A 26,342-nucleotide genomic window follows, 5' to 3' on the forward strand; every position below is an offset into this window, starting at 1 on the left:
AAAATTTCTTCTTTTCTTCCATCCTCCCCTCCTCCCATTCCCCCCGAGTGTGAACATCTTACCTCTTGCCAAGTCAAAGAGATGATGAGGGGAGGAGTCTTCACTGAAGTCCTGTCACCTGGTTTGGAGTGGGTTTGGCTCAAGGACTGAGAGGCGTGGGGAGGGTGTGAGTGCCATGGCTGACTGTAAGAGAAAAATAACCCCCCAGCAGGTGCTTGCTTGTTCTTAGAGGGGAATGAGTGATTAAATCCACCAAGGGGTGCAGGAGCCAAGGGCAGTCCATCCAGGGGGGTCCGTTCAGAAGGCAGGAGGCAGGGCTGTGAGTTGTCATTGGAAAGAATGTCTGCCAGAAGCTCCTGTCGTGGTGCAGTGAAGATGAATCCAGCTAGGAACTGTGAGGTTGCAGGTTTGATCCCTGGCCTCACTCAGTGGGTTAAGGATCCAGCGTTGCTGACAGCTGTGGTGTAGGTATTGCTCGGATCTGATGTGGCTGTGGCGTAGGCCAGCAGCTGCAGCTCTAATTGGACCCCTAGCCTGGGAACCTCCATATGTTGCAGGTGCGGCCCTAAAAAGCCAAAAAAAAAAAAAAAAAAAAAAAAAAAAAAAGGCAAGAAAGAATGTCCACCAGAGGGTGCTGAAATGTGGTCCAAGCCCAGAAGCAGCTTGATAGTGGTACCTCCAGGCTTAGAGTTGGGGTTTGAGATGGGGGTGGGTGGATCCCCCAGGAGGTGTCCATTGAAACGGGGTTACTTACAGGCTGCAGCTGACACGCCAGTCTGAATTGGTACACACAGGAAAGGATTCTGCCTTCCAAGTATCAGGGTCACCTTCAGTCGGCTCAGCTAGCCCAAAGCCCACATTGTTAGACGGGTCTGCAGAGTCCAGATGCTGAGAAATAGAACTCTCAGCACGCAGGCAGCTGGCTGGAGTATTGGGCATGCAGTTTTTCAGAGTCGGTGGTTTGGCCTCTGGAGAGCTGGGCTGCTGCTGGTCATCAATGAAGGGTGAGTGTAAAACTGATGTCTTACCTGGCAGGCAGTCTTTATGCCAAGATGTCCCTCTTGAGGGTTTTCTTCAAAGTTCCTCAAATTTTCCTCCATCTGAGCCTCTCCTTCCTTTCAAGAACCACTGAGGGAACATGTTACCTGCAGCCAGGTGACACAGACTAAGGGCTGGTGAAGTGGGGTGGGGAACTAAATAAAAGCCTATTGCCTGACACAGAGTTTGTTCCCCTGATGGACTCAAGGGTTTCTGAGAGATGGGAGCAGGCAAGCCCATGAAAGACTTAGAGGGAGAAATACCACCCTCCACATGCTCTTTTATTTTTCCGAGAGAGAGAAGGACTAGATCTGGCTCACAGGTGCTCAAGAGCATTGCCAGTGGAACAAGGTGGGGTCAGGAGGCAGCAGTTTGGGATGAGACTGGCTGAAGTGGTAATGGCCTCTAGAGGATGAGGAGCTATGACATGCCCAGCTGCTGTTTGGTGCTGGCACTACCAGGCTCAGAGAGGTGGTTATATGTGGTGCTGATGGCAGCCTGAGGATGTGCCCAGTGAGGAAATTCGAGGTATGGGTTCTTTCTGGCTCTCAGCTCCCAAACACATCTCCTGGGAGAGGGTGTGTGTTTCTTCCTTCATGACTAGGGGTCATCTGCACAGGGGTCACCGAGCCCTAAGACCAGATGATTTGACAGGCTATCAGGGCTGGGGCGGGTTTGGGGGGGGTTGTCTGAAAGCCTTTGAGTTCTCCATTGTTATAACCCTGAATCCACAGGTATTTTGTTTGAGCCTTGGGCATGTTCATTTAGGATAGTGGTGCTTTTGTCCTAGGTGACATCCAGAAAGCAGTGCTTGTGGACCTGAGTGGAATGTGTAGAAGCAGCATTTTGGTTGGCCAGTATATGGTACTTCCTGGGATCTAAGTCCCAAATTCCTCCCTAGAGTCCTTTTCTTCTTTCTGTTTTCTTTTTTGTCTTTTTGCCATTTCTTGAGCCACTCCCACAGCTATATGGAGGTTCTCAGGCTTAGGGGTCTAATCGGAACTGTAGCTGCCGGCCTATGCCAGAGCCACAGCAATGCGGGATCTGAGCCGTGTCTGCAACCTACACCACAGCTCACAGCAATGCCGGATCCTTAACCCACTGAGCAAGGTCAGGGATTGAACCCACAACCTAATGGTTCCTAGTCGGATTTGTTAACCACTGAGCCACAACGGGGACTCCCTTTTCTTCTTTTTCTACCTGAGCCATGGCCTCCTGTAAGTGACCCCCAAGGACGATCCATAGAGAGAACTACGTTGTGTGTATCAATGCAGGCGGATGAGCGTCCAGCCTGTGAGCTGACGTGAAATGAGATCCACTGGTGGATGTAGGGTAGTTTTGTGGCATAGAGAAGAGGATGGAGAGTCCTGGGAGGCTTTGAGAAAGGCATCTGGCCTTCCGTAAATCACAGGGTGGTATTTAGAGTGACAGTAGTGGGGACTTCTGCCATCAGGTGAACAAAACAAGCACGGTGCACCTATGGCCCTAGTCCGGAAGCAGGAGTTAAGGGCTCTGAGATGCTATTCAAGAGAATGGCCGCCAGAGGGCGACAGAGCTCGACAGCTGCTTGGTATGGGCGAATCCCAGGCCAGAGGTGGGGTTTGAGTTGGGGATGGTGGATCCCCCAGGGATATGCATGGAGAGGAGGCATGTCCTGCCTATAAATCCTTCACATCTGTGGGTCGCTTTCCAACAGCTCCAGGAGACAAACGTCCAAATGATTGGCAAGGCTGCTAAGTGTTCTGACTGACTTCAGATTCTGCAGAAGTTAACACCTGATCCCAAAATGTGTGGGATTGAATACTGGGCTTGCAGGGCTCCCAGGTCAGGCATGCACGGTGTTTGACCTCTGGACAGCTGGAGGGTGTTCACGAATGGAGCCCTTAAAAGTAATGCTTCTTTGGTTGGCAGGTTGTGTCCCCAGAGACAGGTCTCTTGAGGGTTCTCTGAAATTTTTCTTCTTTTTTGTACATCTGAGCCTCTCCCCTCCTCTCATTCCCCCGTGAGGGGAACATCTTACCTCTGGCCAAGTCCCAGAAATGATGAGTGGGACACAGATTCATTGAAATCTGGTCACCAGGAGTTCCCATCGTGGCGCAGTGGTTAACGAATCCGACTAGGAACCATGAGGTTGCGGGTTTGATCCCTGCCCTTGCTCAGTGGGTTAACGATCCGGCGTTGCCGTGAGCTGTGGTGTAGGTTGCAGACGTGGCTCGGATCCCGAGTTGCTGTAGCTCTGGCATAGGCCGGTGGCTACAGCTCCGACTGGACCCCTAGCCTGGGAACCTCCATATGCCACGGGAGCGGCCCAAAGAAATAGCAAAAAGACAAAACAAAACAAAAGAAATCTGGTCACCAGATTGGATGGGTTCGACTCAAGGATTTAGAGCAGTGGGGAAGGATTGGGAGGAGTGAGTGCCATGGCTCACTTTGAGGGAAAAATCACCCCCTGTATGGTGCTGGCTTGTTCTTCAAGTGAGAAGAGGGAGTAAAAGGACCATCAAATGCACTAGCCCAGGGCAACCCATCCAGGGGGTCTGTTCATGGGGCAGGAGGCAGGGCTGTGTGTTGTCCTTCAGAGAATAGCCACCAAGGAGGCCAAAGCATGGCCCAAGCCTAGGAGCTGCTTGGTAGTGGTGCCTCCAGGCTCAGAGATGGGGTTTGAGATGGGAATGGGTTGATCCCCCAGGAGGGGTCCATCGAAAAGCCTTACTGAAAGGGCCAGAACACTCTCCAGTCCAATTTGGCTCACCTGGTAAAAGGGAATGTGTTCTGCCTTCCAAATATCAGGGTCACCTTCAGTCGACTCAGTTACCCCAAAGCCCACTTTATTGTACACGGCCTCAGGGTTCATACAGCCTCGTGGTTCTCCAGAAGTAGAGCTGTGAACACACAGGCAGCTGGCTGGAGTATTGGGCATGCAGTTTTCCAGAGTCCAGGGTTTTGACCTGTGGTGAGCTGGGCTGCTGGTCATCAATGAAGGATGAGTGTAAAAGCTGACAGCTTGAGGTGGGCAGGCTGTCTTTATGCAGGGACCCTCTCTCTCTTGGGTGTATCTGCAAAATTCCTTAGATCTTCCTCCATCTGAACCTCTCCCTCCTTTCGAGCACCACCAAGGGAACGCATTACCTGAAACCAGGTGACACAAAATATGGGCTGGCCAAGCCTGGTGTAATGGGGAACAATGTAAAACCAGTTGCCTGATTTGAAGTATGTTCTGCTGATGGACTCAAAGAGCTGACAGACAGGGAACATGGTTTCAGGTTAAAGATTTAGAGAGAAAAATACCACCCTCTATCAAGACTTAGATTGTTGGGGGGGGGGCAGGCACCAAATACGGCTCCCAGGTGCTCAAGAGCAGTGCCAACAGAACTGGGTGTGCTCAGGAAGGAGAAGTTTGACATGTGAGTGGATGAGAGTGGTTCTGGCCACTAAAGGACAAGGAGCTATGACATGCCCAGCTTCTGTTCCGTGTTGACAATGGCAGGCTCAGGGATGGGTTTGGAGGTGGCGCTGGTGGCAGACCAAGGATGTGCCCAGCGAGGAAAGTCAAGTTACAGGTTGCTTGTGACCCTCGGGTCCCCAAAACTTCCCCTGTGAGTGGGTGCATACTTCTTCCTACAGGACTACATGGTCTTTTCCTTGGGGATCATGGAGCTCGACCTACAGATGATTTGACAGCCTGTCTGGACCAGGAGGCATCGGTGGTCAGAAAGACTTTGGGTTCTCCAGCAGAATAACCCTGAATCCACAGGCACTTGGTTTGAGCCTTGGGCATGTCCATTTAGGAGAATGGGGCTTTTGTCGGGGTGCATCTGGAAAGCAGTGCTTGGGGACCTGAGTGGAGTGTGTAGAAACAGCATTTCTGGCTGGCCAGGTTGTGCTCCTTCCCAGGTCTAAGTCTCAAACTCCTCCCTAGAGTTCCTTTTTTCCTTTTCCCCCTGAGCCTCAGCATCCTGTAAGTTACCCATGAGGAATGAAACATAATGAGAACTAAGTCGCAGGTATTAAGACAGGAGGATGACTGTAAAGCTGGTGAGCTGACTTGAAGTGGGATTGGCCGGTGGACATAGGGTAGTGGTGTTGGATAGGGAGGAGGAGGGGAGACTTTCAGAGAGACTTCTAGGCATCTGTAAGGCACATGGGGGGGTTTCTTAGAGTGAGAGTAGGAGGGAGTTAGGCCTTAAGGTGAACAAGGTGAGTGCGGTGCATCCATGGTTTGCTCAGAAGGAACAAACTCTGAGTTGTTATTAGAGATATTGGCCGCCAGAGGGCGATGGAGCACAAGCAGAGCCCAGCCGCTATTTGTCATGGGAGAATCTGAACCAGGAGGTTGGGGGTGGTGGATCCTCACGAGACAGGCCTTCTGAGGAGGCCTGGGTTACAGATTGCCTCTGACTCTCGGGTCTAAATTAACTCACCTGAATGAAAGACCTTCCCTTCCCATCTGTGGGTCGCATTCAGACAGCTTGGGCAGCCTAAAGTCCAGATGATTGGACAGGCTGTCTAGAGTTCTGACTGCCTTTGGATTCTACAGAGGATGTATCTGAGACAAAAGGGCATGGAATTGAATACTGGCTTGCAGGTTGCGCTGATGAGGCTTGCACGGTGTTTGTCCACTGGGCAGGTGTATGAATGAAGGGTGCAAAAGCAGCAGTTCCTTGCTTGGGCCCCAGGTTGCATTTGCCCCAGAGACTGGTCTCTTGAGGGTTCTCGGAAAAGATTCTTCCTTTTTTCCGTCTGAGCCTCTCCTATCTTCTCTTTCCCCCTGAGTGGAAAATCTTACATCTGGCCAAGTCCCAGAAAAAAAGATTGTGAAGCTGATTCATTGAAATCTGGTCACATGATTTGAAGGGTGTTTGACTCAAGGAATTTGAGGAGAGGAAAGGATTAAGAGGAGGGAGTGCCATGGCTGATTCTGAGAGAATAATTCTCCCCCCCCCCTCCCCCGGAATGTGTTTGGTTGTTCTAAGAGTTACAGGGGGAATTAAATCTACTATTGGTTGCACAAGCCAAATGCAGTCCAACCAGGGGCTCTGTTCAGAAGGAAGGAAGCAGGGCTGTGAGTTGTCATTACAGAGAAATGCCACCAGAGGGCGCTGAAGGGAGGTCCAAGTCCAAGAGCTGCTTGGTGGTGGCACCTCCAGGTTCAGAGATGGGGTTCAAGATGGGGATGGGTGAATCACGTAGGAGGTGTCCATCAAAAAGTGGCTACGTACAGGCCACAGCTGACTCTCCAGTCTGAATTGGATCACCTAGTAAAAGGGAAAGTGTTATGTCTTAAAAATATCAGGGTACTAAGTTCCCATCATGGCTCAGCAGTTAAAGGATCTGACTAGGAGTTTCCATCGTGGCGCAGTGGTTAACGAATCTGACTAGGAACCATGAGGTTGCGGGTTCGGTCCCTGCCCTTGCTCAGTGGGTTAACGATCCGGCGTTGCCGTGAGCTGTGGTGTAGGTTGCAGACGCGGCTCGGATCCCGCGTTGCTGTGGCTCTGGCGTAGGCCGGTGGCTACAGCTCTGATTGGACCCCTAGCCTGGGAACCTCCATATGCCGCGGGAGCAGCCCAAGAAATAGCAAAAAGACAAAAAAAAACAAATCCCTCTTAAAAAAAAAAAAAAAGAATCTGACTAGCATCCATGAGGATGCAGGTTCAGTCCCTGACCTTGCTCAGTGGGTTAGGGATCTGGTGATGCCATGAGCTGGGGGGGTAGGTCAAATATGTGGTTCAGATCCTGTGTTGCTGTGGATGTGGCATAGGCCAGCAGCTACAGCTCCGATTTCACCCCTAGCCTGGGAACCTCCATATGCCACAGGTGTGGCCATAAAAAGCAAAAAAACAAAAAAACAAAAAAACAAAAACAGGAGTTCCCATCATGGCTCAGTGGTTAACAAATCTGACTAGGAACCATGAGGTTGTGGGTTCAATCCCTGACCTTGCTCAGTGGGTTAAAGATCCGGCATTGCTGCGAGCTGTGGTATAGGTTGCAGACACAGCTTGGATCCCGCATTGCTGTGGCTCTGGCGTAGGCCGGCAGCTACAGTTCCAATTAGACCCCTAGCCTGGGAACCTCCATATGCTGCGAGAGCGGCCCAAGAAAATGGCAAAAAAAAAGACAAAAAATAAAAACAAAAAACAAACAAACAAAACAAAAATGGAGGTAACTTTGTCGACTCAGCTAGCCTAAAGCCCACATTATTGGATGGGCCATCAGGGTTCAGACATGCTTTAGGTTCTCCAAATGTAGAACTCTGATCACGCAGGCAGCTGCTTGGAGTATTGGGCGTGTAGTTTTCCAGAGTCCGGGGGTTGCCCTCTGGAGAGCTGGGCTGCTGATCAGTGAAAAGTGAGTATAAAAGCCCACATCTTTTGGAGGGAGGTGTCTTCATGCAGGATCCCTCTTTCTTGAGGGTGTTCTGCCATGTTCCTTAGTTTTTCCACCATCTGAGCCTCTCCTGCCTTTCGAGCACCACTGAGGGAACGTCTCACCTGAAGCAGGTGACACAGTACAATGACTAGTGAAGCAGATGTTCTGGGAAGTAATGTAAAGCCATTGCCTGACTTGAAATGTGTTCCCCTGATGGGCTCAAGGGAGTGCTGACAGATTGGGAGCAGGGAGGCACAAGGAAGACTTAGTGAAATACCACCCTCCATAAGGCCTTGATGATTCTGAGAGAGTGAAGCAACAGGAGGACCAAGCCAGGCTCCCAGGTGCTCAAGAGCAGTGCCAACAGAACCGGGTCTGGTCAGGAGGCAGAAGTTTGGGATGAGAATAGCTGGGAGTGGGAATAGCCACTAGAGGTCGAGGAGCTCCGACATACCGAGATGCTGCTTAGTGTTGGCATTTCCGGGGTTAGAGGTGGGGTTGGAGGTGGTGCTGGCAGCAACCCGAGGACCTCCCAGTGAAGAAAGTTGAGTCACATCTGCTTCAGACTCTCAGGTCCCAAACACATCCCCTGGGGGTGGCTGCGTAGTTCTTCCATCATGACCAGGTGGTCATTTCTACAGGGGTCACGGAGCCCTAAGTGCTGATGATTTGACCGTCTATCTGGGGAGCAGGTGTGGTTGGACCAATAGCCTTTGGTTTCTCCAACAGTATAACCCTGAATCCACAGGTACTTGGTTTGAGCCTTGGGCATGTCTGATTTGGAGAATGGGGCTTTGGTTGGGGGTGGCACCTGGAAAGCAGTGCTTGAGGACATGAATGGAGAGGTGTAGAAGCGGCATTTTTGGCTGTGCAGGATGTGCTCTTTCCTGGGTCTAAGTCTCAAATTCCTCCATATGGTTCCTGTTTTTTTTCTAACTGAGCCATGGCTTGCTAAAAGTCATCCACGAAAATGAACAATGGCAAGGAATAGGTTGCGTGTATTCAGGCAGCCAGATGTATTTACAGGTGGTGAGCTGAACTGAAGTGGGATCAGCCGGATGACATGGGGTAGTGGTGATGGGCAGGGAGGAGGAGGGAGAGTCACAGGAGAGTCTGAGAGAGACCTCTGGCCCCTGTAAGGCACACGGTTGTACTTAGAAGGAGGGTAGAAGGGAGTTGGGCCTTTAGGTGAACAAGGGTAGTGTGGTGCCAACATGGCTTTGGTCAGGATACAGGATTAAGGGCTCTGAATTTTTATTCAACAATTCATCACCAGAGGGTGAAGAGGCAGTGACAGAGCCCAGCAGCTGCTTGGCATTGGCGAATCCCAGCCCAGAGGTGGGGTTTGAGTTGGAGGAGGTGGATCCCCCTGAGGCACGTATCGCAAGGAGGGCCAGGTTACAGTTTACCGCTGACTCTCAAGTCTAAGTTAACTAACCTGGTTGGAAGGACTTGTCCTGCCCTTTCCACCTGTGGGTGGCTTTCAGACAGCTCTGTAGCCAGATGATCCCCCAGGAAATGTCCATTAAAAAGTGGTCACATACAGGCCACAGCTGACCCTCGAGTCTCAATTAGAACACCTGGTAAAAGGGAAAGTGTTCTGCCTTCCAAATATCAGGGTCACCTTCAGTCAACCCAGCCAGCCCAAAGCCCACATTGTAGGACAGGCCATTGGGGCTCCTATGGCCTTGGGGTTCTCCAGAAGTAGAACTCTGAGCAGGCAGGCATGTGGCTGGATTACTGGACATGCAGATTCCCAGAGTCCAGGGGTCTGGAGAGCTGGGCTGCTGGTCATCACTGAAGAGTGAGTGTACAGCCGATGTCTTGTGGCGGGCAGGCTGTCTTTATGCAGGAGCCCTCTCCCAAGGGTGTTCTGCAATGCGCCTTACTTTTTCTCCATCTTACCCGAAGCCAGGTGACACAAAACAAAGGCTGGAGATGTGGGGTGTTGTGGGGAATAATGCAAAGGCAGTTGCCTGACTCCAAGTGTGTTTCCTTGATGGACTCATAGGTGTGATGACACACAGGGAGCCGGGAAGCATATGGAGGACTCAGAATTACCACCTCCATAAGGCCTTAGATGATTCTGAGAGAGTGAACCAGACAGGAGGACCAACGCTGGCTTATAGGTACACAAAAACTGTGCCAACAGAACCAGGTGTGGTCAGGAGGGAGAGTGTGGGACAAGAATGGTAATGGCCACTAGAGGAAGAGGAGCCCAAACATACTGAGATGCTGTTACGTGTTGGCATCTTGAGCATAGGAAATGTGGTTGGAGTGGGCACTGGTGGCACTGGAGGACATGCCCAGTGAGGTCAGTTGAGTTACATGTTGCTTCTGACTCTCGGGTCCCAAACACATGTCCTGGGAGTGGGCGCGCGTAGTTCCTGCTTCATGACTAGGGATCATTTCCACGGGGATCACGGAGCCCTAAGTACTGATGATTTGACAGGCTATGGGGGGGGGGGCGGGGTCTTACAGCCTCTGGGTTCTGCAGCATTAAAACCCAGAATTCACAGGTACTTGGTTTGAGCCTTGCATATGTCCCTTTACCAAAACGGGGCTTGGTCAGAGGTGGCATCTGGAAAGCAGCGCTTGAGGACCTGAATGGAGTGTGTAGAAGTGGCATCTTGGGCTGGCCGGGATGTGCTCCTTCCTGGGATTTAAGTCTCAAATTATTCCCTAGAGTTTCTTTTTTTTCTTTGTCTACCTGCCCCACTGCTTCCTGCAACTTATTCCTGAGGAACTAACCAGAGTGTGTACTAGGTCACATGTATTAATGCAGGCTTATGGATTTCCAGCTGTTGAGCTGACTTGAAGTGGGATCGGGCAATAATGTAGGGTAGTGGGTTGGATAGGCCGGATGATGGAGAGTCCCAGGAGACTTTGAGAGAGACTTCTGGCCTCTGTAAGGCACAAGGTGGAACTTAGGATGAGAGCAGGAGGGAGTTCAGCCTTCAGCTGAAGGAGGAGGGTGCAGTGCATCCATGGCTTTGGGCAGGACGCAGGAGGAAGGGCTCTGAGTTGTTATTTGAGGGGTTGGCCACCAGAAGGCGACAGAGCACTGACAGGGCCCAGCAGCTGCTTGGCATTGGCAAATCCCAGCCCAGAGGTGAGGCTGGAATTGGGTGAAGTGGATCCCCATGGGACATGCCTTGGCAGAAGGGGTAGGTTACAGGTCTAAATTAACTCACCTGATAGGAAGAAATTGTCCTGCTCTTATCATCTGCAGGTCGCTTTCAGACAGCTGGTGGAGCCTAAATTCCAGATGATTGGACAGGTCATCTAAAGTTCTGATGGCCTTTGGCTTCTGCAGAGGCTGACATCTCAGCAGAAAGGCATGAGACGGAGGACTATGCTTTCAGTGCTCCCAATCAGGCTTCTGCAGGCTTTGTCCTCAGGACAGCTGGGCAGGGGCTCAGGAATTGAATGCACTAAAGCTTCCTTTATCAGCCCACAGGCTGCATTCATCCCAGAGACGGGTCTCTTGAGGATTCTCTGAAAAATTTCTTCTTTTCCTTTGTTCAGAGCCTCTTCCCTCCTCTAATTCCCCCCGGAGGGGAAAATCAAACCTCTGGCCAAAACCCGCAAATGAAGAGTGGGGAACAGGATTCATTGAAATTCTGTCACCAGATTTGGATGGGTTCGACTCAAGGACTTAGACGAGTGGGGAAGGATTAGGAGGAGTGAGTGCCATAGCTGACTTCGACAGAATATTAATGCGCCTAGAATGAGCTTGATTGTTCTTAGAGTGAGAGGAGGGATTAAATCAACTATTTGGAGCATAAGCCAAGGGCATTCTTTCCTGTTCAGGAAGCTGGAGGCAGGGCTGTGAGTTGTCATTAGACAGAATGGCCACCAGAGGGCGCCAAAACACACTTCAAGCCCAGCAGAGGCTTGGTAGTATCACCTCCAGGTTCAAAGATGGGTTTCAAGTTGGGGATGGGTGGATCCCCCAGACGATGTCCTTCGAAAGGAGGTTACGTACAGGTCTCAGGTGACTCTCCAGTCTGAACTGGCACACCCGGTAAAAGGGAACGTGTTCTGCCCTCCAAATGTCATGGTCAGGTTCAGTCGACTCAGCTAACCCAAAGCCCACATCATTGTATGTGCCACTGGGGTCCACAGGGCCTTGGGGTTCTCCAGAAGTAGGAGTGTTAGCACACAGGTGGCTGGCTGGGGTTTGGGGCCTGCAGTTTTCCAGGGTCCAGGGCTTGGCCTCTGGAGAGCTGGGCTGCTGGTCGTCAATGAAGAGTGTGCGTGAAAGCTGACCCTTGTGGCGGGCGGGCTGTCCTTATGCAGGAGCCCTCTCTCTTGGGGTTGCGCTGCATTGTTCCTTAGATCTTCCTCCATCTGTGCCTCTCCTGCCTTTTGAGCACCCCTGAGGGCACATCTTACCTGAAGCAGGTGACACAGAATAAAGGCTGGTGAAGCGGGGCAGGGTGGGTGAATCAGGATGCCTGACTCGAAGTGTGTTCCCCTGATGGATTCAAAGGAGGGCTGACACACAGGGAGCAGGGAGGCATGTGGAGGACTTGGGGAAACACTGTCCTCCGCAGGGCCTCAGAGTCTGAGAGAGACGGGAGGATAGCACCAGGCTCCCAGGTGCTTAAGGGCAGTGCCCGCGGAACCAGGTGGTATCAGGAGACAGAGGTGTGGGACGAGACTGGCCGGGAGTCGTGATGGCCACTAGAGGACGAGGAGCCTGACACACCCAGCGGCTTGGCATTGGCACGTCCCAGTGCAGAGGTGCAGTTCAAGCCGGTGGTTTGGGTCCCTCTGGTGTCTGCCTTGTGAGGGGGGCTAGGTTATAGGTCACCTCTCACTGTCGGGTCTAAATTAATTCACCTGATAGGAAGGACCTTATTTCTGGGTCACTTTCAGACAGCTCAGGGAGCCTGAGGTCCAGATGACTGGACATGCTGTCAAGAATTCTGACTGGGGAGTTCCCGTCGTGGCGCAGTGGTTAACGAATCTGACTAGGAACCATGAGGTTGCAGGTTCGGTCCCTGCCCTGGCTCAGTGGGTTAACGATCCAGCGTTGCCGTGAGCTGTGGTGTAGGTTGCAGACGAGGCTTGGATCCCGCGTTGCTGTGGCTCTGGTGTAGGCCGGTGGCTACAGCTCCGATTCGACCCCTAGCCTGGGAACCTCCATATGCCGCGGGAGCCGCCCAAGAAATAGCAAAAAAAAAAAGAATTCTGACTGGGAGTTCCCATCATGGAGCAGTGGAAATGAATCTGACTAGGAATCATGAGGTTTTGGGTTCAATTCCTGGCCTTGCTCAGTGGGTTAAGGATCCGGCATTGCCTTGAGCTATGGTGTAGGTTGCAGACGCAGCTCAGATCTGGCATTGCTGTGGCTGTGGTGTAGGCCGGCAGCTACAGCTCCAATTTGACCCCTAGCCTGGGAACCGCCATATGCCACAGGTGCAGCCCATAAAAAAAAGGAAAAAAAAAAAACAAAGAATTCTGACTGCCTTCAGGGAGTTCCCATCATGTTCAGCAATTAGTGAACCCAGCTAGCATCCATGAGGACGTGGGTTCAATCCCTGTCCTCCCTCAGTGGTTTAAGGATCCAGCTTTGCCCTGAGATGCAGTGTAGGTTGCAGACATGGTTCAGATCCTGCACTGCTGTTGCTCTGGTGTAGGCCAGTGGCTACAGCTCCAATTGGACCCCTAGCCTGGGAACGTCCATAAAAGAATTCTGATTGCTTTCAGATTCTGCAGAGGCAGACATCGGAGCCCAAAAAGCGTTTGACTGAATACTGGCCCTGCAGGGTTCCCAGATCTGGTTTGCACTGCTTTTGGCATCTGGGCAGCTTGGCAGTCCTCATGAGTGAGGAGAGCAAAGGCAGCGGTTCCTTGGTAGCAGTTTGCATCCATCCCAGTGCCTTGTCTCTTGAAGGCTCTCTGAAAATTTTCTTCTTTTCCTTCCATCTGAGCCTCTCCCCTCCTTTCACCCCTGGTGAAAATTCTTACCTCAAGCCAAGACACAGAAATGAAGAGCGGGGTGCTGTTTCATTTAAGTCTGGTCACCTGTTTGGCTTGGGTTCACCTCTTTTACTGTGTCTGGTGTGGGATATAGGGAGGAGTGTGTGTCATTGTTTTACTTGGAGAGAGAAACACCCACCTCTCAAAGGGCTTTGCTCGTTCACTTCATTGTGTAAGAAGGGGCAGATCCCACCTGCCCCTCCCTGGACACACCTCCAGGCTCTGATACCAGGTTGAAGATGGAACTGCCTGGATCTGCCCAGAGTTGTGAAGTTGTTTAAAGAGACTCTGACTCCCCCCATTCCCCACCAGCTGCCTCGCCTCAGGCACAGGACACACTCTTGCCTTCAAATCTGATGGGCCTTTCTAGTCTCCTTGGGTGGCCCAAGTGTCAGAGGGTTGACTGTTCCCTGGGGTCAGACTGTCCTTTGTTTTTAATGTTGGGCAGGGCTCTGGACCTAGAAACACCTGTCTTGAACCTTGGGCTTGCAGTTTGCTAACCTCTGACTTGTGTGGGTTGTCATTTGGAAAAGGGGTCTGTTGGGAGTTCCCATTGTGGCACAGCAGAAACGAATCCGACTAGTATCCATGAGGATGCAGGTTCCATCCCTGGCCCCACTCAGTGGGTTAAAGGATCCGGCATTGCTCTGAGCCGTGGTGTAGGCCAGCAGCCATTGCTCCATTTTGACCCCTAGCCTGGGAACTTCCATATGACCCTGCAGCTCTAAAAGGGGAAAAAAAGAAAGGAAAAGAAAAGGGGTCTGTTCTTCATGAACGGAGCGTGGAAACCTCCTGATAGATTGGTGGTCGGCTTTGAGCTCCCTGTGGGTTTTTTCTCTCAGGTGTCCTCCCCAAGTGTCCTGCTTCCCTTCCCATCTGAGCCTCTTCCTCCTCTACCGGAACCCTGTTAGTGGGACCCATCTGAAAACCTGTAACATGCGTGGGGGTGGAGGTTTACTGATTTAAGTCTGGCTCAAGGGCCTAAAGGGTGCTGATTGTTTTAAATCCTCCTCACAGGATTGAAAATGCGGGGCCTCTGACAGATGTCAGGTAGTGGGTGGTCTAGGGTGGGGCGTGCTGGGAGACGTCGAGAAAGTCATGACTCCGTCTGTAGGGCATTTCCTTGGGTTGAGAGGGAGATCTGGAACCAAATCCAGCTGGAGGACATCCAAGGCCAGGGCAGCCCCAGAGGGGCTGAGCTTGAAGGGCTGAGAGTTGGTGTTAGAGTAGATGGTCACCAGGTGGCACCAGAGCACAGGCAGAGCCTCCTGCACCTCCCTGGCTGCATCTCCAGGCTCAAAGATGGGGTGAAAGTTGGGTGCCTAGAGTGTGGGGCTAATTTCAGGGCACCTATGATTTTCTGGACCAATTGGTGAAACTCAGGAAGGAAAAATAAGTGTGTCTTCAGCATCAGATTGGCTATTCCAACCTGGTCAGATAGCCCAAGGGCCAGAGAGTTTTCCAAGGCCTCTGGGGTCAGACCAGCCTTTGTTTTTCAAGAGGTAGGACTCCGGACCCACCAATCTCTGTCTTGCATCCTGGAATTATCATTTTCAAGCCACTGGCTTCTGTAAAGTTGTCATGTGGAAAAAGGGGCTGGTAGTCCTGAATGGAGCTTGTAAATGTTGTGATGATTGTAGTAGCTGGCAGTTTGAATCACTGTGCTTTTTCACTCAGGACATTATCCCAAACTTCCTTCTTCTATTTCCCCCTGAGCCTTTTTTTTTTTTTTTTTTTTTTTTTTTTTTCCTGACCTCTAACCTCTGTCAGGGAGCAGATTTTAAGGCAGGTTTCATGAAGGAAAGCTGATTGACTTAAAGAAAGTGCTCAAGACCCAGTGGTCGGGGAGGCAGAGGGTTTTGAGGTATTGCAGTTGGTTCCATTGGGGTGAGCGCTCTAGGAGACTTTGAGAAATACCCCCAGTCTGCAGAGCAAGTCGTGGCACTTAAATGTGAGGAGGAAGACTTCAAGCTGGCAGGTGCCTAAGGCCAGTGCCCTCTTGGGGCTGCTGAGGGAAACAGGAAGCATGAAGAGTTGTCATTAAAGGGGCCTGCCGCCAGATGGCGCTAGAGCACAGGCAGATCCCATCTGCAGCTCCCTGTCCACACCTCTAGGCTCAGAGGTGGGCTTGAATTCGGGTTGGTAAGTACCCCAGGACATGCCCAGAGAGTTGGGGTTAATTCCAAGGTGCCTCTGACACTCTGTCCTAAATTGCTTCACCTCAGGAAGGGGAAATACGTGTCTTGAGAGACAAGGTACCTAGATTGGCACAGGTGCCACAAAAAAATGTGCCCTTTTAACATGCTCCGTTCACAAACATCCACATTTTTTTTCCCTTTTTTTTTAGGGAGGTGCCCAGCGTGTTGGGGTTGGTTACAGGGTGACTCTGACCCTCTGGCCTAAATTGCCTAACCTCAGGGAGGGGACAGGCCTGTGCCTTCAGCATCTGATGAGCATGTCAAGCCCAGTCAGGCAGCCCAATTTGACAAATTCTCTGGGGTCAGATTGGTTTTTCTTTCTCAAAAGGCAGGACTCTGGATTTGACATGTCTGTCTGAATCTTGGGCTTGCAGTTTTCAAGCCTCGAGCCTCCATGATGTTGTTACATTAAAAAAAATTTTTTTTCAGGAGTTACCACCTTGGTGCAGCAGAAACGAATCCAACTAGGAACCATGAGGTTGCTAGTTCTATCCCTGGCCTCGCTCTGTGGGTTAAGGGTCCGGTGTTGCTGTGACCTGTGCTGTAGGTCACAGACACAGCTTGGATCCTGTGTTGCTGTGGCATAGGCAGCAGCTGTAGCTGCAGCTGGATCCCTAGCCTGGGAATCTCCATATGCTGCGGGTGTAGCCCTGAAAAAAGGGGGGGGAAATGTGGATGTTTGTGAACGGAACATGTTAAAAGGGCACATTTTTTGTGGCACCTGTGCCAATCTAGGTACCTTGTCTCTCAAGAGTTCTACCTGCGTTTCTAACTGTGCTTCCATCTGAGCTTTTTTCCCCGTGTCTAAGCGGGTTTCCGGGAGCCGCCCTGAGCGCAGGGGTTGAAATAAACAAGGCTCTCGGGAACCGGGAGGCGGGGAGTCTCACGCTTGGGGCGGAGGCGGCCGAGGTGAGCGCTCTGGGCGCCTGTGAGAAGGGAAGGCCCCGGCTGCTGGGCAGTCCTTGCGCTAAAGGGGAGGAGAAAGGACCTCCAGCTGGCATGGGTCCGAGGCCAGCACGTCCTGCTGAGCCGCCGAGGGAATGAGAGGCGAGGGCTGCGAGCTGTTGTTGGAAGGAAACGCAACCTTTGTTTTCTCAGAGGCAGAACTCTGGACACGCAAATATCTGTCTTGAGTCTCGGACGTACAGGTTCCGAGCCGCCGGCCTCCTGAGGTCCTCCGGTGTGAAAGGGGCGGGTGCTCGGGGCGGCTGGAGGAGCCCTGGGTCTCTTCCTCAAGGCGTCTCCCCAAACCTCACTTTCCATCTGAGCCTTTTTTTTTTTTCTGGCCTCTACCTCTGTATCGCAAGGAGCCGACTTGAAGGCAGGTCTTGCGAATGAAAGCGGATTGATTTAAAGACTCAAGACGCAGTGGGTGGGGAGGCGGAGAGTTTGAATGTCCGGGGATCGGGTAGGCTGCGTGCGGGAGGCTGAGAAGGACCCAGTGTCTGGGGTACTTCACTGTGCTGGGTGGCTGAGGAGCAGTGAAATCAAGCGGCCAGGGCCCAAGGAGAGGGTAGCTGCAGGGGCTGCTGAGGGAACCGGGAGGAAGGGCTGAGGGATGGGGTCAGAGCAGATGGTCACCAGGCCGCACGGAGCCCCAGCGGAGACCCTCTGCCGCTGCCTGGCAGCACATTCGAATAGGCTCAGAGCCCGAGTGGAAGAAGGAATGTGGGAGCACTCAGCACAGGCTCATCGATTTGGGGGTGGTTGGGGTGCCTCCAACACTCTGACCCAAATGGCCTCACCTCAGGGAGGGGACTTAACACCTTCAGCATCTGATGGGCGTTTCCCCCCTGCCTGGGTGGCCCAGCGGCAGGAGAGTTTGACAGGTTCTCTGGGGATGGATTGCTTTCTGTTTCTCAGAGGCAGGACTCTGGACGGGAAATGTCTGTCTTGAATCTTGGCCCCGCCCCCCACCCAGGTCATTGTCCTGCGGCAAAGGGGCTGATGGTCGGGAAGGGAGCGTCTAACAGTGGTGCTGGCTCCTCTGGGCGACTGTGCAATTCGCTAGGCTTTGTGCTTCAAGACCCTCCCCCAAATTCCCTCTCTCTTTCCTTTGGGGCCTCGTTTTCCTGTCCCCAAGCCCTGTTTCAGGGAGCAGACTTAAAGGTCTCGGGAATTAAAGTAGGGTAATTAAAAGGATTTTAATGCATTAAGTTGGGGTGGGGGGGTGCGTGCTGGGAGTCTTTAAGAGAATTGCCCCTCTCTCTGGGCACTTCACTTGGCTTAGAAGGTGAGGAGGAATTCTATCAAGCTGGCAGCTGCCCAAGGCCAGGAGAGCCCTGGGGGGCTGCTGAGGGAAACCGGAGGAAAGGCTGAGAGTCAGTGTTAGAGGAGACGGCCTCCGGAAGGGGCCAGAGCACAGACAAAGCCCATCCGAAGCCCCCTGGGTGCACCTCCAGGCTACGAGGTGGTGCCAAGAGGGGTTAGTGGGAGCCCTAGGATGTGTTAAGATGGCTCGCAGGGCGCTATTGACTCTCTGGCACAAATTGACTCGCATCAGGGAGCAGAAAGATGTTTGCTTTCTGCATCTGATGGGTAGTTCCATCCGGCTCTGGCTGCCCAGGGGCCAGAGAGGTGGACACGTTCTCTGGGGTTGGTTTGCTCTTAGTTTCTCAGGGGGCAGGGACACTGGACCCACAATATCTGCTTGAATCTTGGCCTCGCAATTACCAATCCTGCAGCTTCTGTAAAGTCATCACGTGTCCAACGGGGCTGGTGGTCATGAAGGGAGCTTGTGAAAGTGGTGCTATTTTGAGGGGCAGACAGGAACCCCTGTGCTTTATCTTTCAGGAGTTCTCCCCGGATTCTTTCTTCCCCTTCCATCTGAACCTCTATGTCCTGTCTGCAATCGCTGTTTCAAGGAGCAGAACTAAGGGAAGGGCCTGAGAGGGAAGGCAGCTGGGACTGATTTAAAGAAGGCTCTCGGTACCCAATGGTGGGGATGCAGAGGTTTTTATGTATTGGGGTGGGGTAAGTTGGGGTGAGCACTCGGGGACACTGTGAGAGGGAAATACCTCAGCATCTAGGGCATTCATTCGGCTCAGCAGCTGAGGAGAAATGAAATCGAGCAGCTCAGGCCCAAGGCCCGGGTAGCTTCTAGGGCGGCTGAGAAACAGGAGGAAGGGCTGAGAGACGGTGTTAGATGAAGGTCGCCAGGCTGAACCCCAGCCCAGGCCCAGGCAGAGCCCCTGGCAGACGCCTGGCTGAGACTCCGGGCTCAGAGCTGCAGCTGAGGGAGGACTGTGGGACCCTCAGCACATGCTCATAGGCTTAGGCTGGAAACAGGGAGCCTCTACAGCTCTGGCCAAACGGACTCACCTCAGGGCAGGGACACAGCTGTGCCCTCAGCATCTGGCGGGTATGTCAGCCAGATTGGTGCCCCAGGGCCAGAGTGTGACAGGCTCCCTGGGTCAGCTGGCCCTGTTTCTCCAGAGGCAGACCCTTGGGTCCAGAAACAACAGGGCTAAAGATGGGGCTTTGCCGTTTGAAGCACTGGTCTTGGGCACAGACTGGCGTGAGTGTCCTCTGCTCCTTCCTCTCAGCGAACTGAACACCCAAGAGGAAAGGGCATGATGTCAGCCACTTTCAGAAATGTGAACATTCGAGATTCAAGCCAGGAATTTGCTTGTCCCCTCAGAAAGCCTGTCAAATTTTCTGGTCATTTATCGGAGAAACAGGCTGAATTTGAACCAAAGATGTGAGAGCAGAATTATGCCAGTATCCTGAGGTGAAAGAAATTGGCCAGATGGTAAGAGGCGCCCTGTAACCCCATCTCAGCCCCGAGCACTGCCATGGGGTCTCGTCATACAATCGGCAACCACATATTTCAGCCTGAAGGAGAGGAGGGTCTCCGGGGTTCTCCAGAGCCCTTTGACCAGAATGCGCTGCTCTAACAGCAACTCGGAGACCTGACAGCCTCCAACGGCAGAAGTCCGCTCTGCAGTGCCCGGGGGCACTGCCAGTGTGATTTCCTTCCTCTTCTCCCTTTCAGTGCACAGATGTACACTATGGGCTGGGGTATGACAATCTCAGAGCCGGAACTCACCCCACACCCTGAAATCAACAATCCCACTTTGTAAGTCATGTGAGCAGCCCCTGATCAGTCAGCACCCTTCAAGCCTGGGACCCAGCATGAACCCAAGGACCATGCAGCCTTTGTAAAAGTTACCTGGTTTTAGGACCTCCCTGCAGCAGGTGTCTGGCCGAGGAGGGAGAGGATCAGGTGGGAGGGAAGGAAAAGCTTGAGGAGATCTCCGGAGAGAAAGAGCAAAGTCTGCGCCCAAAACCACTGTGCTGACACGGCGCCTTCACAACCAGAAGGCCACCTTTCTGGAAGTACATTCTACATGGAGCAGCCTGATTCCAGCAAATTGTAGGGCCAAAATCCAAGCCTGGTATTTCTGGGTCCAGGGTTGTGCCTCCAAACCACCAACGGGAATCGGACCAGAGTTAGCCTGTCAAACTCTCTAGCCATTGGGCCACTGGACCAAGACCCATCTCCAATCTTGCCTGGGGGCCTGAGGTTGAAGTCTAGGTGATGCAAGGGGGGCACGCTGGTGCTATGGCGCCATCTGGTGGCCATCTGCTCTAACAATCTCAGGCCTCCCTCTGCCTCCCACAGCAGAAGCCTGGTCTGCACTCCAGGCAGAGGCCTGGGCCCCTTGCCAGCCTGGTTTCCTATGTCCTCTCCCTCACAGCGCACTGAAAGGCATGATGGGGGGGACTATCTCAGAGTCAGCCAGGGCCCTCACCCCAACTGAGACCACCCCACTCCCTGAAATCAGACACCTTGGTAAGTTAGTGGAACCAGGTGGCCCTCCATCAGCACCCCGCAGCCCTGCACCTGGCTTGAGATCCAGGACCCCCCAGGCGTCATTCACACTCCCTGGATTGAGGTAGGTCCCTTGACAGGGTCCCCCACAGAGGAGGAAGCGGCTCAGGTGGAACAGGAGGAAGGAGGAGGTGGAGATCTCTAGAGAGAAAGGCAAGGGAGAAGCTGAGACCTGCCCCCACAGCACCACCACATTAATGCACTGCATTCATGACCAAAAGCCCAGCTTTCCAGAAGCCATATTTCACCGCAGGCTGATTTACAACTCCGCACGCCCAAGATTTAAGGCAGGGGTTTCTGGGTCCAGTGATGTGCTTCAAACTAGCAAAGGGCACTCAGGCCCAAGGCTGCCGGTCAAACTCTCCAGCCATTGGGCCACCTGATCAGGCACAGATTGAACGTGAAATGTGGTGGCAGAACTTTAATCCTCCTCTGAGCTGAGGCACATTGGGTCGCAGCGTAGGAGGTACCAAGTACCCAAATGCAAATGTCTGGGTACCCACTTGGGCCTCCACCAAGCCTTTTGCACCCTGAATCTGAGCCTGGTGATGTGGCCATGGTGGTGAGAGTAGGTGGGGGTCGGGTAAGCTCTGCTGTTCCTCTGGCTCAGGCTGGTGGACAGAGGCCCTCACAGCAAGTCTCAGCCCTTCCTCTGCCTCCCACAGAGGAACCCTGCTCTGCACTGGCCTGGGGCACCTGTCGTGTGATTTTCTTACCCATCTCCCTATCAGCACACTGAAATGCACAATGGGGGGTGAGGGGAGTGACTGACTCAGCCGGCCAGGCCACTCACCCCACCCAACTTTATCCCACTCCCCAAAATCAGCCACCCTCCTTTTAAGTCAGGACAGCAGGCTTTGAATCAGCAGCCTTCCTCCCCGGGACTCTGCTTGGAATCCTAAGCAAATCAGCTGTGATTCACCTTATGTGGCTTTAGACGGCTTCCTTCAAGGGGGTGTCCCGTGGAGGCTCAAGCGGCTCGGGTGCAATGGAAGATGGAGGTTGTGGAGCTCTCTGGAGAGAAAGACCCAGCCATGAGCACAGTCCACCCCCCCCCCCCACCCACCAAGAGACGACAGCACAGGCACACTGCATTCATGACGTGAAGCCCAGCTTTCCGGAAGCCAAACTCCCTGCCAGGCTGATTCTAGAAAACTGCATGTACAACATTCAAGCCAGGTGTTGCTGGGGACTGGAGGTCTGCAAACCAGCAAAGGACACTGACCACAGACAGCCTGTCAATCTCCGTCATTTTGGGGCCACCTGACCAGACAGGAATTGAATTAGACACGTGATGGAAGAATTCTGTCCCCTCACTGAGTTGCGGCAAATTGGGCCGCAGGGTCCAAGGCATTATGAACACAAACCAGGCTCCAGGCACCACCTCGAGGTTCCATGGGTCCATCTCTAATCCACTTGGAAGCCTGGACAGGCAAACAGGGGGCTGCAGGGGCCTCTGCTGTGCGCTGGCGCCCTCTGGCGGACACGTGCTCCAACAGCAACTCGGCCCTGCCTCTGCCTCCCACAGCAGAAGCCTGGTCTGCGCTGGCCTGGGCCACTTGCCAGCCTGATGCCCTTGCTCCTCCTGCTCCCAGGCGCACTGAGATACACTATGGGGGCAGGGGGTATGAAATTCTTACAATCGCCCTGGATACTCTCCCCACACCTCCTGAAATCAGTGACCCCACTTTGTCAGTCCCTTTAGCAGGCTCTGAATCAATCAGCATCCTTCAGCCCTGGGACCCAGATAGAAACCGAGGATCACCCAGGCTTTATTCATGTTACCGAGTTGCAGTAGCTTCCTTCAAACAGGCGTCTGGCAGAGGAGGAAGGGTCTCAGGTGGGAGGGGAAAAAAAGCATGAGGAGATCTCTAGAGAGGAAGAGCCTGGGCCTGAGCACAGCCTGCCCCAAAAAACCACCGGTTGACATAGTACGTTCACAACCAGAATTCTAGATTTCTAGAAGATCAACTCCGTGGACCAACTGATTCCAGCAAACTCTAGGGCTAAAATTCAAGCCAGGTATTTCTGGGTCCAGAGTCATACCTCTAAACAACTCAGACCCCAGACAGCCTGTCAAAATCTCTAGCCATTGGGCCAGTGGACCATGAAGGAATTAAACCTGAGATGAGATGGCAGAACTATGTTCCTCTTCTGAGATGAGGCAAATTGTCCATAGACTTGGAGGTGCCCTGTAGCTAAGCCCCAGCTCTGGGCACCTCTTTTGGCTTCCACCAGCCCATCTCCAACCATATATTTGAGGCTGAAAGTGAAGCCATGGAGCCGCAGAGGGGGTTCTGCTGGTGCTCTGGCACCATCTGACAGACATGGGCACTCACAGCAAGTCTCGGCCCTTCCTCTACACCCCACAGAGGAACCCTGCTCTGCACTCAGGTGGGGCACTTATCAGCGTGACTGTCATAGCACCCTCCCTCTCAGCACACTCCAGTGCACGAGGGTGGTGGCATGAAAGCCTCACAGTCGGCCAGGCCACTCACCCCACCCAACTTTATCCCACTCCCAAAAATCAGCAACCCTCCCCCACCATGAAAACATTTCCCACCTTGTATCTGAGCCTGGTGAGTCAGCCATGGAGTTGCTGTCAGCAGGAGGGGTGTCTTTGGGCAGGAGCTCTGCCCTCACTCCTGAGCCATCTGGCAGACATGGGCCCTAACGGCCAGTCCCAGCCCTTCCTCTGCCTCCTACAGAGGAACCTGCTCTGCACTAGCCTGAGGCTCCATCCTGCGTGATTTTCTTACCCGTCTCCTCTGTGTGTTCAAATGCAGATGGGCGAGGGGTTGACTGACTCACAGTTGGTCAGGCCACTCACCCCGCCTGAATTTACCACATGCCCTGAACTCAGCAACCCTCCTACTTAAGTCAGGACAACAGGCTTTGAATCAGCAGCCTCCATCCCCGGGATTCAATCCAGCCATGATTCACCTTACATGGATTTAGACAGCTTCCTTTGAATGGGTGTCCTGCAGAGGCTGAAGCCCCTCAGGAGCAGAGGACAGACAGATTTTGGAGATCAGTGGAGAGAGAGAGAGCCCAGCCATGATCACAGCCCACCCACCAAATGACCACCACAAAACACACTGCATTCATGACCAGAAGCCCAGCTTTCCAGAAGCCAAACTCCCTGCCAGGCTGATTCTAGAAAACTGCATGTACCACATTCAAGCCAGGTGTTTCTGCATCCTTATTTCCTTATTCTTCTCCTCTCAGCCCACTGACATACCCTACAGGCAGAGGTATCACTATCTCAGAGTCGCCGGGGCACCTACACCCACCCCCGACATAAACCCATCCCTGAAATCAGCCATACCCCTCTCTTTTTAGGTCAAATGAGCAGCCTTTGAATGTCAGCACCCTTCAGCCCTGGAACAGCTTGAAATCAAGGATCACCCAGGCTTTCATCATGTTACCTGGACTGGGGTGGGTTCCTTATCACTGGGGTGGGCAGAGCAGCAACAGAACCAGGCAGGAGGGCAGGGGGAGGTTTTGGAGGATCTCTGGAGAGAAAAGGCAAAGGGATCAGCCCAGCCCATCCCAGAATATCCACCAGGTGGAGTCTCTGGTACCTCACAGCCAGAAGCCCAGCTCTCCAGAAGTCAAGCTGCACTCCAGCCTGATTATAGAAATGGTACACCCAGGACTCCAAGTAGGTATTTCTGGATCCAGAGATCTGCCTACAGTCAAAGGGCAGACCCCCAACAGGCTGTCAAACTCTCCAGCTATTGGGACAACTGACCATGCAGGAATTGAACCAGAGATGTGATGGCAGAAATATTTCCCTCTCTCAGAATAGGCAAATTTGGAAAGAGGCACCACATACCAAAATGGGAGGCTCTGGGCACCTCCTTGGTGTCCCAAGGACCCATCTCCAACCTTGCCTCTGAACCCTGAAGGTGAAGTCTGGGTGATGCAGAGGGGTGGCTCTGCTGGTGCTATGGCGCCATCTAGTGGCCATATTCTCTAACAGCAACTCTGTCTTTCCTCTGCCTCCCTCAGCAGAACCCTGGTCTGCACTGGCCTGGGCCACTTGCCAGCCTGATTTCCTCACTTGTCTCCCTCCCAGTGCACAGAAATGCATGATGGATGGGGTAGGACTATCTCAAAGTCATCCAGGGCACTCATCCCACTCCCTGAATCAGACACCCTGCTTGGTAATCAATGGAGCCTGCTGGCCATCAATCAGCACCCCTCAGCCCCGGCACCCAGCTTGAGATCCGGGACTTCCCAGGCTTTATTCACTTTCCCTGGATTTAGGCAGGTTCCTTGGCACAGCCTCCACCCCAGAGGCGGAAGAGGCTCAGGCAGAGCAGGAAGGAGGAGGTGGAGAGCTCTAGAGAGAAAGGGCAGAGGGAGAAGCTGAGACCCGCCCACCACACCACCACCTCAGATAGCTGCATTCACCACCAAAAGCCCAGTTTTCCAGCAGCCAAATATCACACCAGCCTGATCCTAAAACACCACACACCCAAGATTTAAGCCAGGGGTTTCTGGGTCCGGTGTTGTACATCAAACAAGCGAAGGGCCCTGAGGCCCTAGGGAGCCTGTCAAACTCTCGACCCATTGGGCCACCTGATCATGCAGTGACTGAACCTGAGATGTGACGGCACAATCATAATCCTTCTCTGAGTTGAGGCACATTGGCCCACAGGGTTGGAAGTACCATAGGCAAATATCTGTGAACCTCCTGGGCCTCCACCAATCATTTTCCACCCTGTATCTGAGCCTGTTGATGCAGCCATGGAGCTGCAGAGGGGCGGGGGTTGGGGGAGCAGAACTTCTGCTGTTGCTCTGGCACCATCTGGTGGGCAGGAGCCCTAACAGCACGTCTCAGCCCTTCCTCTTCCTCCCAGAGGGGAACCCTGCTCTGCCCTTGCCTGGAGCACTTGCAAATGAGATTTTCTTACCCGTCTCCCACTCAGCACACTCAAATGCACTGCGGACAGTGCTGCAACTGTCTCACAGATGGCCAGGCCACTCACAACACCTGACTTTATCTACCACCTGAAATCAACAACCCTGCAATTTAAGTCAGGACAGCAGGCTTTGAATCAGCAGCCTTCCTCCCCGGGACTCAGCTTGGAATCCTAAACAACCCAGCCATGATTCACCTTGCATGCATTTAGACAGCTTCCTTCTAATGCCTGTCTTGCAGAGGCCGAAGTGGCTCAGGTGCAGTTGGAAGATGGAGGTTGTGGAAATCTCTGGGGAGAAAGATCCCGTCCATAAGCACAGCCCATTCCCCAAAAGTCTATCTCATGGACACACTACATTCACGAATGAAGCCCAGCTTTCCGGAAGCCAAGCTCCCCTCCAGGCTGATTCTAGAAAACTGCACATCTAACATTCAAGCCAGGTGTTTCTGGGTCCAGAGTTCTGTCTGAAAACAAGCAGAGGACACTCCGACCCCAGGCACCTGTCTGTCTCTCTCTCCTTGTGGCCACCCGACCAGACAGGAATTGAATTAGACACCTGATGGCAAATTGGGTCACAGGGTCGGAGGCACCATGAACACAAACACCAGGCTCCACGCACCATGTCGAAGATCCATGGGTGAAACCCCAATCCCCTTCTGAGCGTGGAGATCCAAACAGGTAGGTACAGGGAGCGCTGCTGTGCGCTGGCGCCCTCTGGCGGACATGGGCTCTAACAGCAGCTCTCAGCTCTTCCTCTGCCTCCCACAGCAGAAGCGTGCACTGGCCTGGGGCACCAGCCAGCCTCAAGTCCTTGCTCCGCTCCCTTTCGGAGCAATGCAATACACTACCAGCCAGGTATGAGTAGCTCACTTTCAAGCAAGACGTTCACCCTGCACGACACCACCACACACCCCGAAATCAATGGGCCCACTTTATAAGTCATGTGAGCAGGCTCTGAATAAGTCAGCACCCTTCAGCCCT

At 53.0% G+C, this 26,342-nt stretch overlaps 2 long non-coding RNA genes across 2 annotated transcripts in view; one reads left to right on the top strand and one right to left on the bottom strand.

Moving 5' to 3' along the window:
- LOC110258639 (uncharacterized) overlaps positions 1-23,613 on the top strand; it is a 49,926-nt gene extending 26,313 nt beyond the window's left edge. The window contains exons 3-4 of the long non-coding RNA XR_014816694.1: positions 18,390-20,068; positions 20,798-23,613. This is a non-coding gene — a long non-coding RNA (uncharacterized LOC110258639). The remainder of the gene's footprint in view (positions 1-18,389; positions 20,069-20,797) is intronic.
- The window catches only part of LOC110255344 (uncharacterized), a 28,301-nt gene continuing 10,596 nt past the window's right edge, over positions 8,638-26,342 (bottom strand). Inside the window, exons 5-6 of the long non-coding RNA XR_014816695.1 lie at positions 21,353-21,444; positions 8,638-11,805 (exon numbers count right to left, since the gene is read on the bottom strand). This is a non-coding gene — a long non-coding RNA (uncharacterized LOC110255344). The remainder of the gene's footprint in view (positions 11,806-21,352; positions 21,445-26,342) is intronic.

Source organism: Sus scrofa, chromosome 9 (genome assembly GCF_054392235.1).
Source record: "Sus scrofa isolate SSC_HxYL_T2T_F1_AM1 chromosome 9, Sscrofa_HxYL_maternal_Yorkshire_Landrace_v2.0, whole genome shotgun sequence".
NCBI classification, from domain to species: domain Eukaryota; kingdom Metazoa; phylum Chordata; class Mammalia; order Artiodactyla; family Suidae; genus Sus; species Sus scrofa.